The 15,889-nt window shown below is 47.2% G+C and overlaps 1 protein-coding gene across 1 annotated transcript in view; it reads left to right on the top strand.

Moving 5' to 3' along the window:
* Positions 1–15,009: 15,009 nt before the first annotated feature.
* LOC131184317 (puratrophin-1-like) overlaps positions 15,010–15,889 on the top strand; it is a 51,908-nt gene continuing 51,028 nt past the window's right edge. The window contains exon 1 of the mRNA XM_058155455.1: positions 15,010–15,549. The gene's annotated coding sequence lies outside the window, so the exon portion shown is untranslated. The remainder of the gene's footprint in view (positions 15,550–15,889) is intronic.

The raw sequence follows: 15,889 nt of genomic DNA, 5'->3' as shown, positions 1-15,889 counted from the left end.
CCCAAGCCTCTGCAGGCCCCTTGCCTTCCCGGTCCCAACCCATGATGATGGGACTGCAACTCGAGAAACCACAAGAATTCAAGGGACAACTGTCCCTCCCCAGGTAGCCCTCAGACAACCCCAAGTGCTTGAGGATGCTGCGGTACTCCAAGCACAAGTGATCCCACAGGCAGTGGGGGTGCCACCGGGTTACGTGCTGGTCCGGGACAACTGAGAATCCCCTCCCTTGAGAGCCATATTCAACAGGAGGCTGGAGAAGTTAGCCTACTTCCAGAACAAAGTGTGGAGCCACATGGACCACTCCGGGGTCGGCTATCCAGATGATGTTGCATGTGTGAATGCTATCAATGCGAGCCTGGAGGCTGAGGATTGGGTGAGGTATCTCCATGACGAAGGAGCTCTGAAATTGGGAGATGCTGATGCCTTCATGGAGGAGCTTCAGACCAGATTTGGGGACCCCTCACAGACCCGCCAAGCAGAAGCAGAGATCTGGACCATAAGGCAGGGTGTCAGCTTTGAAACAATTTTGGCCGAAGCCATATTTGACTGAAGCCATCACTTTGTTTCCTAGTTGCCACTATTGATGGGAGGTGGAGAGTTAGAAGGAACTGGAACGTGGTGCCTGAGGACTAGACAAAATATCAACCAGACGCAGCACGTGAACCAAGGTCATGGCAATGAACATCTGCTGAGACCGAAGGGGAGCTACTGCTGGACTAATTGGTTAAAGTGACCCAAGACACCTGAGGGGGGTGGAAAGTGTCTATTCTTTTAACTACCCTAAAGTGCGGGAATTACTTCACCTTTCTAAGTGCCAATATGATGTTCTCAATAAAAGGTCTTTCAAGCCTGAACGGAGCTTCTGAGTCCTGATTCAATTGGGTTTATTGCTCGGAACTTTGACACAGGGAGCCAGGCCCATGGCCAAATACATCCAAGAATTCCAAGGCCTGGCAGGGAAGCTGAGAGGATAGCCAGAGTGATTGCTGGTCTACCAATTCCAAGATGGGCTGAATCAGAAGCTGTTCCAAAATTTCCTGCCCCAAGGAATTCAGGATTAGCTCCATGCCTGATAGCAACTGGCGACTACAGTAGAGTTAGACCTGGTGGAGTACAAGTAGCATGCTGAGCTCAAGAACAGACCCCAGAGGACCCAAGAGAGACTCTCGCTGGAAGAGAAGACCTCGGGAGCCTCCTCCTTGACACCGAGGGAGAACCCATGGCTCCTGGGGGGGGGTGCTGTTTCCAGTGCAGGAAGGAGGGCCATAAGGGCACAACTTGCCCAGCACCAAAAATGGTAGTTAGCCCAGAGAACTCCGAGCCAACCAAAGATCAAGAAAGCATCGAAGAAGGCAAAAGAGAAGATACGGGTGGCGCATCAGGTCGTGGAAGTCTCTCCCCAATCCAGTGAATGGGAGAGAATTCCAACCCCCATCAAGCCCAGCCTGGTCTTTATGGAAGTGACAGTGATGGGGAGGACAATGCAATGGTAAGTGGAGCCATCATCCATTTCACTGTCCAAGTGGAGATCATGGTGCCCCACCAGAAGCCCAGGGGGTTTTCACTGCCCTGATAGACTCGGGCTGCACCCGCTGTTCTGTTAGTTTGCAGTCAATAGAATAGTTGGGACTAAGAGTAAGGAAGCTGAGACAGCCTATGAAGTTCGAGCAAATTGATGGCTCAATCGTGGGTGTGTGTGCCCACCACGTACCTGACAGAACCAATGAGCAAGAGAGCAGGGAGCCACAAAGAGACTATCTGATTTTGTAGTGGCCCCAAAAATGGCAGAGGAAGTAATACTGGGACTATTGTGGTTGAAACAATGGAACCCTGCAGTGAATTGGGGAAGTGACTGGTGGTGCTTAAAGGCGGGATCGAGAAAACTAGAGCTAGAAGGAAAGAAGGGCCAGGTGCTGCTGAGAGGGGAAGAGAGGACTAAGCCAGTGAATGCCATAGCAGAACCCGAGCTGGGGAAGCCATCCATCCCAAAAGAGTACAGGGACCTGGTGGAAGTGTTCCGTGAGAAGGAGTCCAACGTGCTCCCTCTCCGCCATCCCACGAACTGTGCTATTGAGCTATTACTGGGGGCAAAACTGCCGAAGCCCAAGATGTACGTGATGATCCCCAGGGGAGATGGAGGAGCTGTGGAATTTCGTGGACAAGAACCTGGCTAGAGAAAACTGCAAAGTTCTGGCGGGTCAAGCAATATTTACGCTGCTATGTGAACTATCAGCAAACGAACTGGGCGGAACTTTTGCCATTCGCAGAGGTAGCCTATAATGACTCAGTTCATAGCAGCGCTGGTTTCAGTCCTCATTCAAAGTGGCTGCAGGGGTGGAATTTGTGCTCATGCCAGAATTCCCAAGGGAGCCTCCCCTCTCAGTGACACTAACCGAGTGGGTGGACACCCTAAGAAACGCCTGGGGAAACGTGCGGAAAGCTCTCGTGAACGCGATGCAGTCACAAAAGAAACAAGCAGATTGGAAGAGGGCCCCCCAGAGTGAGTTTAAGATCAGGTTTAAAGTATATTTGTCCACAAAGTACTTGAAATTAAGGCAATCCTGTAAAAAACTGGGCCAAAGTACAGGTGTACACATCATAAACCCAGTCACGGTGAAGTTAAAATTGCCAAAAATACCAGAGAAAGTCCACCCAAAGTTCCACTGCAGTTTGTTGAAGTCTGTTCAAGGCTCCAACTTGAGACCAGTTGAAAGGAAACTGCCATCTTCTATCTGGGAGCGAGAGGAGGAACACTTCGAAATTAATAGAATTTTAGATTTGAGGTACTATAAAGGGAAATTGCAATACCTGGTACAATAGAAAGAGTACCTAGAATGGGTGAAAGAACAGAACATTAATGCTGATAGTTAGTGAGAAGATTCTATGCTAAGCACCCATCAATACCAGTGAAGACTCCAGAAACATGAATAATGATATTGACCTATGCTTGATATCCAGGTCTCCCTTTTTTTCCAGGGGGTCGGCATGTCAAGGTTGAACTGCTTTTGAAAAGTTTGGGTCTTATCATTATTCAACCTGCCAAAGAACTGAGGGAAGGGAAGGGTGAGAAAGAATCCAGACGCTCCAGAGACAGACCGTGAGAGCCAAGACCCCACTAAGGCCATTGATGCAGGTATCCAACAAAAAAGTGAAATATTCTCAAAACAAAAGGATGATTCATAATTAGACAATGTGACCAACCAGTCAGAATATTCTCAGAACAAAATGAATACAACTGATTGTTGGACAATGAACCATGGGGAGGTTGAAGGGATAAAGGGGATTTTACCTATGCTGGTTTTCACATGAAAAGTTTAGAACTGGCTTTGCTATTTCTGTGCCTATGTGGAATTATCAGTAAATTTATACTCGTGGTAAAATAATATCTCAGGAGTTTCTTTTGCTACATTTACCAATGGGATGGTTGACACCAGGAAAATCAAATGTACAGGTACAGATTAGATAAAACGTGACTCAACAGCAGTAACAGTGAGAGGGATCTTGGAGTCCTAGTGGACAATCACTTAAATATTGTATTAGCCAGCAGTGTGCGGCAGCAGTCAAAAAAGACAACACAACCCTAGGTTGCATTAACAAAGGGATAGAATCAAGATCATGTGAAGTATTAGTACCGCGCTATAAAGCCTTAATAAGAAATTTCTTCTCAGTGAAAACAATCCGTGAAATGGGTTGCCTTCAGAAGTTGTGGGAGCTGCATCACTGGAGGTTTTTAAGAAGAGACTGGACAGTTTTATTGTCTGAAATGGTGCAGGGTCTCCTGCTCAAGCAGGGGGTTGGACGAGAAAAAATTCCGAGGTCCCTTCCAACTCTGTTATTCTGTTATTTATTTATTCTGCTAATTTAATCTGAACCCGATAAATCTGACTCTCAAAAATGGGTCACAAAGACTTTTGAAAACTAAATAGTAAACTCATATCTTGGATCCATTCTTTAAAATCAAGATGTCCATGACCACTTGCACCAAAGTAGCTCTCTTATAGTAACGATAGTCCTTGCTTAATTCAGTGCTCGTTCAGTGGCCATTTGAAGTAACAGCGGTGCTGAAACATTGGCACATGTGAAAAGTTCTGGAGGTTGCAGCTGTTGTAACATTGCTGCAGTCATGTGACCATGATTCAAAGACTGGGCGATTGACTTGCAATCACAAGGTTCACAACCTCCCACAATCCTGTGATCGTCATTTGGGACTTTCACTCCTGGCTTCCAGCAAACTAAGTCAATGGGGAAATTTGGCAAATGGCGATCACATGACTGCAATGGAATTCGCCTAATGATGGCAACTGGGGCTGTGCTGTAACTGCTATTGTAAGTCAACGTGATCGTGTGACTTTGCAACTCCTGAGTACGTTGCTTAGTGACACAGTTTCTGGGATTTTCAGAACTGAGAGGGAGAAAACAGGGAGGTGGTGTAAGGATCGAGGCTGATGAGTTCTTAGGCTAAACCCAGGTTTGATTTTATGTCCTGTGGGCCACATCCAGCCCTTTGTCTGTCCCTGGCCAGCAAGCTATGGCGACACGGGGGAGGCCCTCCAAAACAGTCCCAGCTTTTTATGTGGTCCCTTGGGAAAATCAGTGGTCCAACCCTGGGCTAAAGAGGGCTGTTTTGTATATACTGATGAGACGGCTCCCAATCTGAGGGACAGGACAGCCAGGTTTTCATTAATTGGAAAAGACAGGAAGGAGAGGTGTAGAATTTGAAGGGAGGGAGGGAAGGAGGGGAAACTATTCTAAATAGTCAGTATTTATTGCCATGCCTAGTTTGAAACCTGGACAATGCAGGATCTTTGCTATGAAAACTGGTAAACTTGATAAAACAAAAGAAGATCATAGTTGAAGAGCAAGCAGGATGGAGATCCACTTTGGATTGCTGCTTCATTGTCCATCATTTTTAGAGAAAGACACAAACCCTGAGAACGGAAGTGCTCTGTGTAAACACTGCAGGCCTTTGACACAGTCCCACAGCACAGAATGTGGACAAGACTAGATGACCAAGTTATTTTTAAGCCAAAAGCAGGGAACATTAAGCAGCCAAGAGGCTTGACTCGGGGCCTGTGACTAGGCGTCTCTTCTGCAGGAACGGGAAGGGATGAAACCCACAAACCTCACAGCTCCAGCCACAAGGCTGGACTAGATGGGAGGCTTTGCCTGGAGGGAAGGTTTTTCAGACTTCTGGAACAGCCTGACCACTTGTCATGGATCTTTTCTTTTATTATTCTTTTTTTCCGGCTACTTTTCTGATTCAGAAATCAATAGGCCTCTTAGGGTAACTTGGTGGAATGGAGGAAAGAGGACAGCAGAAACACTTGGTTAATATAGAAACCAATTTAATTTTATTAAATAACCAAAAAAAGAAAGACCTCCCTTGTTTCTACAAATTAACTTGATCCCTCCCACACTGCTCCTCTCCCTCAGGTGATTTCTAAACCTGCCTCTTTATGTGGAGAGTGCATTCCAGTCTGGAAAGCTGGCTCTCCCTCTGACCTCACAATGTTTCCAATCTGAAGTGGATGCAGGTCCCCTATAGCCATTCTGAATTTGTGCAGGTGTGCAGCGGTTAGAATGCAGCATTGCAGGCTAGTTTCAATTCTCATGAAAAAGTTCAAAACTTCTATCACATGCCTCAAGCTGAGTCTAAAGTGTGAACAACTACAAGCTTGGCAGAACAGGATTGTCTCAATCTGGAAAAAAGAACCCTAACATCAAGTACAAACTTAATGGACATTATCTAATGTCCCCCACCCTGTCAAAGATCTTGGAGTTCTCATATCAAATGACCTTAATGCCAAAGCCCACTGCAACTACATAGCAAAAAAAGCCCTAAGAGTTGTAAACCTAATTCTACGCAGCTTCTTTTCTAAAAACTCTACACTACTAACCAGAGCATACAAAACATTTGCCAGACCTATTCTTGAATACAGCTCATCCGTCTGGAACCCATACCTCATCTCTGACATAAATACAATAGAACGAGTCCAGAAATATTTCACTAGAAGAGTTCTTCACTCCTCCGAAAACAACAAAATACCTTATACCAACAGACTTGAAATCCTGGGATTAGAAAACTTACAACTCTGTCGACTCCGACATGACCTGTGTTTAACACACAAAATCATCTATAGCAATATCCTTCCTATAAAAGACTACTTCAGCTTCAATCGCAATATTACAAGAGCAAAAAATAGATTCAAGCTAAATGTCAACCGCTTCAAACTTGATTGCAGAAAATATGACTTCTGTAACAGAGTTGTTAATGCTTGGAACTCACTACCTGACTCCATAGTCTCTACTCAAAATCCCAAAATCTTCAACCAAAAACTGTCTACTATTGACCTCACCCCATTCCTAAAAGGACTATAAGGGGCGTGCATAAGAGCACAATAGTGTCTACCGTTCCTGTCCTATTGTTCCCTTCATTATATCAAATTAATATAGTTGATGCATATTTTTTTACTTATATATTTTCTTCAATACATGTTGTTTTATCTATGACAATTGTTTATGTATACTGTTGTGACAAAATAAAATAAATAAATAAATAAATCTCATTCCCAGATGGCAGTGGAGACAAACTATGCAGAAAGACCACAGAGGGCAGACCACTGCAGAGCCTGTCATGGGGCTTAGAAAGGTGGTTCCAACACAAGTGTGCAACAGGACCCCACAGATGTGGTCATCAGGGCCCAGGTAATTGTGGCCAGGCCACCTTCTTCCAAAATGGCTAGAATTGGTGTAACAGCCTTTGGGGTAAAGGCTTTCCCAGCCATGGCATCCACTTTTGCCCAAGCAGGAGCTCTAAGTCCAGCAGAACCCCCAATGGTCATCCTGAAGCAGAATCCCCAGTCGTGATTTCTGAAGGAAAGAACATCCAGAGCTAATCCAGGGTTGACCCAGAAGGGCTTTGAGCAAAGCGAACTCTCTGAGAGTCAGTTGAGCCTCTTCTGTTCCACGTAGCCCAGGACAGAACCTCTGCTGCCTCTCCTACTGGTGATAATTCCTCCTGAGGAAGAGAGGGCCTCTTCCAGCGTTCTCATATAAGCTGGGGCAGAGAGCTGACCCTGTGATGGACACAGTCAGGATTTCTCTTCTCCTCTTCCACCCACTGCCAAGGAAGTTCCTGCACAGGAAGCGCTGGAACTGCTTCAACAGGTCCCTGACATCCAGTTCTTGCAGGGGTCTTGCAGGAGGATATCATGATTGGTGGCCCCAAATGCCACCAAAAGATCCAGCAAAGACCTGTGGTTGCTCTTTCTTTTTCCAGACCCAAGATTCTCATAAGGGTAAATCCTGAAATCCACATGGTTCTCGCTCCAGTGATCTGTGCAAGCTGCTGGGACATCTATGAAATCAGAAGTCTGGGATGAGTTAGTGCCCCAGCCGTCTCACTGGATTCTGCTCAGATGGCATTTAACTCGGAGCAATGATGAGTTTGTCAGTGAAACACTTGGCAAATAGAAATCTCCCTCTCTTTGACTCCCCAGCAGGGTTTTGCTCATGCTAAACAGTGCTGCTGGATGGCATTCTGCTCATACAAAGCGGGCAGAGAACGTCTCGTCTGGATTACTGCAATGCTCTCTACATGGGGCTCCCCGTGAGGGGCATCCGGAGGCTTCAGTTAGTCCAGAATGCGGCTGCGCGGGTGATAGAGGGAGCCCCTCGTGGCTCCCGTGTGACACCTATCCTGCGCAGACTGCATTGGCTACCTGTGGCCTTCCGGGTGCGCTTCAAGGTTTTGGTGACCATCTTCAAAGCGCTCCATGGCATAGGGCCGGGCTACTTACGGGACCGCCTACTGCTACCGAATACCTCTCACCGACCCGTGTGCTCTCCCAGAGAGGGACTCCTCAGGGTGCTGTCAGCGAGACAGTGTCGTCTGGCGACACCCAGGGGAAGGGCCTTCTCTGTGGGGGCTCCCGCCCTCTGGAACGAACTCCCCCCAGGACTTCGTCAACTTCCGGACCTCCGAACCTTCCGTCGCGAGCTTAAAACACATTTATTCATCTGCGCAGGACTGGATTAGTTTTTAAATTTGTTGGTTTTAATGGGTTTTTATCATTTATTCTAAATTTTTAATCTAGGCCAATTGAATAAGTCTTTTAATTGTATTTTAATAGTATTTATATTGTAATATTATTGTTTATTTTATCTGGCTGTGAACCGCCCTGAGTCCTTCGGGAGAAGGGCGGTATAAAAATTTAAATAATAAATAAATAAATAAAAATAAAATAATACTGCCACGTTGCCAGTCCAAATCTTTGTTCAGCCTCATTCATTGTTTTTCAGCCAGGGTGCTGTAGGTGCCTCTTCAGCTGCCCAGGATTCCCAGTAAAGCAGAGCTGAAATCTAAAAATTTTCCCTACCTGTTCTGTGGGCGTGGCTTAATTGGTGGGCGTGGCTTGGTGTTCAGGTGACTGGGTGGGCATGTCCAATAACAATAAATAATAAAAATAATAAACAAAGTACACAAAACAATAAGACGTACCAAAAACCAACTTTCACACTTTACACACACACAACACAACACAACGGACTCACACACAATGTAAAAGCAGCTGCACCTCATCCAAAATGGCCCCTGCAACAAGCAGGAACCTCACACAGCCACAAAAAAACTCAAAAACCGACTTTCACACTTTACACATACACAACACAACACAACACAGCTGACTTACACACAAGGTAAAAGCCGCTGCACTTCACCCAAAATGGCCCCTGCAACAAGCAGGAACCTCACACAGCCACAAAAACCTCAAAAACCAACTTTCACACTTTACACACACACAAAATACCACATACAGCTTTGTGAGATTTTGTATGTTTGTGTAGTTAGAGTGAAACACTACAGAAACACACCAAATCTCAGAAAGCTGCACAAATATTTTATTTTATTATTTTATTTTATTTATATTTTTAGATAAAAGCAGCTAAATTTAAAACTTCCTTAACTTTAAATTGCTGTCTAAAAAAAAAACTCCTTAAAAAAACCCAATTAGCTATTTTTTAAAGCTCCCCCCAGTTACTTACTCAATTGGAGGCAGGCAGATTGAGTTGCTCACCGATGAGATGGATTGCAGGCAGGCAGATTCAGTTGCTAGCTGATGCAATTGATTGCAGCAGCCGAAGCAAGGCTTAGCGAGCCCAAAAGAAGCAGCAATTAGGCGAGTGGGTGGGCATGGGCGGGGGCTGTTGTAAGAGCTTGTAGAAAACATGTTTTTTAAAGGTTCTGGTGATCAGGCAACTCAGCTGGGATCGCCAGAGGAGCCTTTTAAAAGCTTTTTTTTTACAACCTCTTCAGCTGAAGAGGTTGTTAAAAAAAAGAGTTTAAAAGGTTCTGATGATCCCAGCTGAGCCGCGCGATCATCAGAGGCTTTTTTTTTTTTACTTTTAAAAGCATTTTTTCGGCTGAAGAAAAAATGCTTTAAAAGTAAAAAAAACCCAAACCTCTGATGATGGCGCGGCTCAGCAGGGGCAGGGCCATGGATTTTTGCTACCGGTTCTCCGAACCACCCGCCACCATCACTACCGGATCACGTGATCCGGTCCAAACCAGGAGCATTTCACCCCTGCAGTAAAGCAACAACCAGCCTTGGTGACCCAATGCTGGGAGCCAACTGGGAGCTGCAGCAGCTCAGAGTTGGCTGGAGAGAGGAAGCGTGGCATCTCAAACTGCCTCCCCCAGTAGGTCTTTGGTCCCCTCCCTGGCCCTGCTTGCTCTTGCTAGATCTGAGAACCTGGACAAAATCACTGGTTTTCAAGGGCTTCTGGGATCCTGACATTTGAAAGGGGTGTGTGTGTATTTTGTGATCAAAGGAACTGTCTGTTTTCTCCAGTTTGTGGGGAGTGGACTAATGAACGAAGGTTTCAATTTTGCTGACTTTTGTTATCTCTGGCAGAACCCACAGTCACGGATTCAGAGAGAACGATGGTGTTCGTTTACGCGCTTGTGACCACAGACTGTTTCTTGTTTTGAGGATGTTCAGCTTGCAGGGCAGGGTACCAACCAATCCAGTACGCTCCACCTAGAAACAAACAACCTACTCTCTAATAAACAATTTGGTTTCAGAAAAAAATTATCATGTAACTTACAACTTCTTCACTGCAAAAACATATGGACTACAAATCTTGATCAAGGCAAAGCAATTGATGCAATCTACATAGACTTCTGTAAAGCTTTTGACTCAGTAGTACATGATAAACTTCTCCAAAAACTAAAATCCTACGGCATCTCAGGACCCCTCCACAATTGGATAACAACTTTCCTGACAAACAGACAACAAGTGGTCAAAATTGGCAATGCTCTATCAAATCCTGTTCCTGTCAAAAGTGGCATTCCCCAAGGCAGCGTTCTTGGACCAACACTCTTCATATTATACATTAATGATCTCTGTGACCAAATAACAAGTAATTGTGTTCTCTTTGCTGACGATGTCAAACTATTTAACACCACCAACAATACAGCTACCCTTCAAAAAGACCTTGACTTTGTATCTGAATGGTCTAAAACTTGGCAACTCCAAATCTCAACCAGCAAATGCTCAGTCTTGCTTATTGGAAAAAAGAACCTAAACACTAAGTACAAACTTGATGGACATTACCTTACAGATGACCCCCACCTTGTCAAAGACCTTGGAGTTTTCATTTCAAATGATCTAAGTGCCTAAGCCCACTGCAACTACATTGCAAAAAAGGTTTTAAGAGTTGTAAACCTAATCTTGCGTAGCTTCTACTCCAAAAACACTACTAACCAGAGCATATAAAACATTTGCTATACCAATTCTAGAATACAGCTTGACTGTCTGGAACCATACCACATTTCTGACAATTGAACGTGTCCAGAAATATTTTACAAGAAGAGTTCTCCACTCCTCTGAATACAACAAAATACCTTATGCCACCAGACTTGAAATCCTGGGTTTAGAAAATTTAGAAGTACGCCGCCTTCGATATGACCTGAGTTTAACTCATAGAATCATCTATTACAATGTTCTTCCTGTTGAACACTACTTCAGCTTCAATTGCAACAATACACGAGCACACAATAGATTTAAGCTTAATGTGGACATGAGTTTGGGCTAGAAATTAGAGGGGAAATGGGCAACAGGATCCCACGTTTGGCTTCTTGGTTTTTAATGCCTTCTAGTGTCCTATGTCCAGCTCAGAAACAGACTCTGCAAGATGTTGCTATGCTCAGAAGTGTACATCTGCTTTCTGTGTAAGATTTAAATCTGCACGGCTGATGAGTTTCAAGCAAAGGTTGCCCCAAGGAAGCCTGCTAGTCGCTTGGGTCAAGATCAGGGGTGAAATGCTACTAGTTTGCTCCGGTTTGGGCAAACCGGTAGCGATAAAAACTACCGATTCGGGTGAACTGGAAGCAAAAAAAAGTTACCGGTTCACGTGAACGAGTAGTTAGCTACCATTTTGGTGGAACATGAGTTTGGGCTAGAAATCAGAGGGGAAATGGGCAACAGGATCCCACGTTTGGCTTCTTGGTTTTTAATGCCTTCTAGTGTCCTATGTCCAGCTCAGAAACAGACTCTGCAAGATGTTGCTATGCTCAGAAGTGTACATCTGCTTTCTGTGTAAGATTTAAATCTGCATGGCTGATGAGTTTCAAGCAAAGGTTGCCCCAAGGAAGCCTGCTAGTCGCTTGGGTCAAGATCAGGGGTGAAATGCTACTAGTTTGCTCCGGTTTGGGCAAACCGGTAGCGATAAAAACTACCGATTCGGGTGAACTGGAAGCAAAAAAAAAGTTACCGGATCACGTGAACGAGTAGTTAGCTACCATTTTGGTGGAACCAGTAAGTAAAAAAAGCTACGATCCAACGATCACCTGTGCCGCGCAATTTAGCTTTGCTAGAAAGCAGGATTTCCTGTTTTCCAGCGAAGCTAAACTGTGCGGCACAGGGGATCGTCAGATTGTAGCTTTTTTTAACTACCACTTCACCCGAACTGGTAGCTTTTTAAACACACAGCATACATTTGGTGCGCACTGCACATGTGTATGCAACATGTGTTTGGTGCACATGTGCGCATGCAGCACGTGGTTGGCATGCAGCGTGCATGCATGGCCAGCAAACCAGTAGCAAACCGGTTCAGATTTCACCCCTGGTCAAGATCCACGCAGAGAATCCTAAATTGGGTTGGCCAAGATTGGGGTGTGCAAGAGCTCGGGGGTGGGGGGGGAGAGGAGGAGAAATAAAAAGCGAGGCCCTTCTAGTGAGGGGGTCAGTTCTGAAGAGGTGGATTTGTTGAAGAGCCTTCCTGCATCCTTCGGCTTGAATTGTATATTTGGGTTCCCTCCCTCAGCAGGCTTGAAGGCCTTGGGTGGTCTTGAACTCCTGCAGGGATCTCCAGTGTCCTGGAGGGAGGCTACCAGTTCAGATGCCAGACTTTAGCCCCCTAGAAGAAGCCAGCCAGTGCAGAAAATGAAGGCGGACTTCAGGCTGGCCGGGGGCTGCCCTTGAACTTTGGGCAGCTGCTCTAGGTCAGTGGGTTGTCGGGGGGGGGGGAGGGGGGCTACCTTTTAGCTCCAGCTCCTAAGGCACCTCCTGATCCTAGCCTTGGCTTCACCTTCCCTTAAGGCTTAAGGGATCCCCTGCCCACAGCTCGGCCTCTCATCATCTCTGAGATGGTGAAGGATCAGAGAGGGAGGTACAGCAACCGAGCCAAGTGCTTGCCTAACTCCTGGGCACTCTTGACACATAGAGAATGTTTATTCATAAGCTGTGCCAAATTGCATGGGCAGCCCTCGCCCCCCCGCCCCCCCGTTGCTGACCAAACCTACAAAGGCATGGGTGAAATGCTCCTGGTTCAGACCGGATATGCTGATCCGGTAGCAATGGCAGCGGGTGGTTTGGACAACTGGTAGCAAAAATCCTTGGGCCCCCTGCCCATGCCCACCTGAGCCATGTGATTGTCAGAGCCTTGCTTTATTTACTTCTAAAAGCATTTTTTTTACAACCTCTTTGGCTGAATAGGTTGTAAAAGAATGCTTTTAAAAGTTAAAAAAAAAGACAGCGCACCACAGCTGATCGCCCCCCCCGTGCGCGCTGTTTTACTTATCACATGCCTCCTTTTGGCGTGCACTGTGTGCGTGCACCTTGCATTTGGTGTGTGGTGTGCATTGTGCATGTGCGTGCAGCACATTGTCCAAACAGTTGCACTGAAATCTGCTCGCACTTCAGTTATGCAATTAAGTGCGTCAAAGGCTGGTGGTTATTTAGGATACCTGGAGAAGTGCTAGAAAAAGTGATCAGACAGTGAGTTTGCAAGCGCTTGGAAATGAGTGAGGCGATTACCAGTTTTGTTTGGTTTAATGGATCCAGGGAATGCTAAGGATGCACTGTTGCTGGGCTCCAATAAGGCATCCGATGAACCAGTTTCTTCCTTGATAAAGTGGAACAGAGCAGGGACACGCAGGGGAGTTTTGGTCAACTGAAGACAAATCTGCGAAATGGAGCCGCTGTTTGCAGCAAAGACCAAGGAACTGGGAGTAGACCGATTCCTTGGATCCTCTTCAGATAAGGAGAGGCTGGGAGATTGCCCAAGAAAGCTGCTCCCTGCCAGGAGACCGCAGGACAGCAGAGAATCCATCAGATTACGGAATTTGCCATCTTGCTTGCAACTGGGGCAGAGAGTTTTAAAAGACAATTGCCTCTCTTTTCAAACACTCCTGGAAACTGCTTGTTAATTATCTTAAAGCTATCACAAGTGGTCAATTTATGACCATGGCTGGAATACTCAGTCATTCAAATGGTTGCTAAGTGAGGCATCAACTTTGCTGAGCAACTGCAATGCCAGCACTTCTGGCTGTGGTTGGGCAGTTTCCTAAGTCCCGAAGCAGGTGGAGTCGCAGGAAAGGAGGGCAGGGGAGGCCCTGGACAGGCCACGCAGGCCTTGGAATAGAATAGAATAGAATAGAATAGAATAGAATAGAAGAATAGAATTTTTATTGGCCAAGTGTGATTGGACACACAAGGAATTTGTCTTGGTGCATATGCTCTCAGTGTACATAAAAGAAAAGATACGTTCATCAAGGTACAACATTTACAACACAATTGATGATCAATATATCAATATAATATTGGGGGGCAAACTTGCAGCTGCCCAAGGAAGGAAGCCCCCCAAACCCCCAACTCTCCCCCACTTCGGCCTTGGCTGTTTTTCTCTGGCTGCTGAGAGGCAAATATCGCCAGACGGAAATCCAAGCAGGATTTCCAGGAGAAAAAGGCTCCTCTGACTTTCCCACCAGCCCAGAGGGAGCAACGGCCAAAGCCCCCAGATCCCAATCTGGGGACGGACTGCAGCCTTTGGCGACCGCTCGCAAGTCCTTTCATTCAGTGCCGTCGTAACTTCAAAGGCCCCTGAAGAAAATGGGCGTTGAGGCGAGGACCGGCCGAGAGACCTTCAGAGGAAGCCCGAGAAGGGCCCCTTACGGCCGTTTCCACAACCGAGACTCCCGAAGAGGTCCCGGCCTCGGCCGCAAGAGGGCGCCCGCCGCCAGTAGCTCCTCTCAGCTGCGCCCCCTTCAGGCGGGGCCGGGTCTTGGCGGCTGGGCGGCGCGTGCCCGGGGAGGGCCGGGAGCGCGCCCGGAGGCTGAGGCCCGTTGAGCTCGGCCGTTCCCGCCCTTCTCGCCGAAGCGAGACTCCCACCCGAGGGGCTCTCGGGCCAGGAAAGGCGTCCGTGGGGGGCTCCGTCCTCTGCCGGGCCTCGCTTGCGGGCGGTCGGTCGGTCGGTCGGTCTCCCGAGGTCGTGGGGGCCCTTCGGGCAGCTGCTGCTGCAGGTCGAGGTGCGCCGGGCTCTTCGGCTCCGCCACGGATCCGGGGCCGCCACGGAGGCCGAGGGGAGAAGGGCCGCCCAGGCCCCCCCCCCCTTGAAGGGCCTTCCACTGGAGGCGCAGCGCGGCCAACCCTCAGCGGGCCTGAGGCAGAGCAAGCAGCCCGCCCTTCGGCTCCCTTTGGCCAGGAGCGCCTCCCTCTCGCTGTGTGTGGCAGAAGTGCTGATGGTGCACAATCCTGGTTCTCTTGCAGCCTTGCAGGCAGAAGCTTCTTCTACCAGCCCAGGAGGGAAGGTGGCTGCCCTTCCTTCCCAGCTGGCAGAGGAGGCAGCGGCGGCCTTTCTGGGCTCAAGGGCCAGCAGGCCAGTTGGAGTCCCCCCCTGGCTGGCTGGCTGGCTGGCTGTCAGTGTGCGAGCTGAGCACCGCCAAGTGCTCCCCTCAGACTGATGGGGGGGGTGTCTGGGCGAGAGAGGCCGTGAACGTGAACCTTCTCTCTGTCCCCACAAAATGCTCCCTCGGGTTGGCCTCGGCCTCTCACCTGAGCATGTATTCCAATGCACCTGAGCATGTATTCCAATGCTCTTGGGACGTGACGTTACTGTAAAGGCAAATAAATGCAGCGTTGCATATATATTTTGTTGCATTATCTGCGTAATACAGGAAATCCTAAATAAAGGGGATTTTTTTGGGGGGGGTTTTATTTATTTATATTTATATCCCGCCCTTCTCCGAAGACTCAGGGCGGCTTACAGTGTGTAAGGCAATAGTCTCATTCTATTTGTATATTTTTTTACAAAGTCAACTTATTGCCCCCCCAACAATCTGGGTCCTCATTTTACCTACCTTATAAAGGATGGAAGGCTGAGTCAACCTTGGGCCAGACTTGAACCTGCAGTAATTGCAGGCTGCTGTGTTCTAATAACAGGCTTAACAGCCTGAGCTATTCCGGCCCTTATGGATTGGTACAGCCATAAAGAACTCTTGAACCTAAACTTGAGTTTATTATCATGTACGAGAGAGTGATTGAGAATGTGGTTTCGTGAGCCTTATGAGAACAAGACAGACACATTCTGCTGCATGCTGTTCTGCTCCTTT

The sequence above is a fragment of the Ahaetulla prasina genome, chromosome 12 (genome assembly GCF_028640845.1).
Source record: "Ahaetulla prasina isolate Xishuangbanna chromosome 12, ASM2864084v1, whole genome shotgun sequence".
In the NCBI taxonomy this organism is placed as follows: domain Eukaryota; kingdom Metazoa; phylum Chordata; class Lepidosauria; order Squamata; family Colubridae; genus Ahaetulla; species Ahaetulla prasina.
Note: the sequence above shows the minus strand (reverse complement) of the source record. Positions and strands in the feature narration are given on the sequence as shown.